Source organism: Amphimedon queenslandica, unplaced genomic scaffold (assembly GCF_000090795.2).
Source record: "Amphimedon queenslandica unplaced genomic scaffold, v1.1 AMPQUscaffold_13054, whole genome shotgun sequence".
Classification (NCBI taxonomy): domain Eukaryota; kingdom Metazoa; phylum Porifera; class Demospongiae; order Haplosclerida; family Niphatidae; genus Amphimedon; species Amphimedon queenslandica.
Window position 1 is genome coordinate 34,743 of NW_003546710.1, and position 1,700 is coordinate 36,442.

Sequence of the window (1,700 nt, forward strand, 5' to 3'; positions counted from 1 at the left end):
AACCCTACGATCCCGGAGGCTAAGATGTACGAGAGGGTGCTCTAAAAACTAAACACTAAACCCCAATCCCAACCCTACGACCCCGGAGGCTAAGATGTACGAGAGGGTGCTCTAAAAACTAAACACTAAACCCCAATCCCAACCCTACGACCCCGGAGGCTAAGATGTACGAGAGGGTGCTCTAAAAACTGAACACTAAACCCCAATCCCAACCCTACGACCCCGGAGGCTAAGATGTACGAGAGGGTGCTATTTCTTGACCCAAAAAAAAGCCAAAAAGAAAAAAATTGCAAAAAAAGACATTTAAAAAAAAGAAAAAAATCAAAAACTGCAGCATAGTTTTACTCGGTAGTCCTGACCGGATTCGAACCCCTGACCCTATCCGTGCAATCCACACCAGCCTCTCCACTGCACCACCACGACCCTGCTGCATTATCAACGCTGGTTGTTGTATTTATACTTGGTTTCTATAATATAAATCAGTGTATTATTAATACTGCACTGGGGCGTAGCCCCAGTATATATATATAGGGGCGACGCCCCTATTACCGGAGCTCTAGCACTGCATACTGTGTCCGGTTACCGGAGCTCTAGACACTTCCGTATTTCATTGCTAATCAGCCATACCTGACTATTTCATTGCATGTATGAGTGATTTTGCTTATGCAACTGGTATTATTAGTAGTTATTGTTAAAACTGTGAAATTAGTAAAGCTGTATTATTATCATTGATAATTTCTCTACAATCTACATTAGGTACTGGTACTGGAAAAACTCTTTCATTTGTATTACCATTAGTTGAACGATTATTAAAAACAGGTAAATACATATATTGACATTAATGTACCCTCTTTCCTGTCCCTCCCTTAAGGCTCTGTTGATGTGTCTGCAAGAGGACGCTCTCCTTGTGTATTAGTAATGGCCCCCACTAGGGAACTGGCCAATCAGGTCAATGCCGAGTTTGAGTCTCTTTCCCAGTCCCTCTCTGTGTTCTGTATATACGGGGGAGTACCCTACTGGCCTCAAGGTTAGCTACCATAATATGAGGAAATTTTATGTCACTTAAATTATTTACCATAGGGTGCCTTTTTTGAGGGCTGTAGATTTCACAAATTTGTATTTTGCATATTTAATATTCGCAAATTTATGCTGTCTGCCATCTTGTGTCGTAATAATTTCATTTATGTGGAAAAAATTTTTGTGAATCTCCAAAAAAATTAATCATGAAATCCATGAAATTTACTGCCCTCAAAAAAAGGTGCCCTCTGGTTTTCATAAATACCTAACAATTGCAAATACATTATAGTTTGCAGACTACATCACGTAGCAGTGTAGTTGCAGAATTTGTGATTTAATTTTTGTGACAGGCCAAAAGTATGAAATTCACAAAAATTATAAATTAGTGACACAAAAATTCCTGTACACAGTATATCACATGTATTGGATTGATATGTGTCATTATACTGTTAGAGTCTGCCCTAAGGAAAGGTATTGATATATTGGTTGGTACTCCTGGTCGTATCCTGGACCACGCTCAAAGGGGAAACCTGTACCTCGGCCAACTGAAGTAAGATGTGTGGGTGGGTTAGGGGTGTGGTCACTATTTGTGACTATTAGGTGTGTCATTCTTGATGAGGCTGATCAGATGTTGGAGAGAGGTTTCGCTGATACTATGGACGAGATACTAGATACATGTTTCA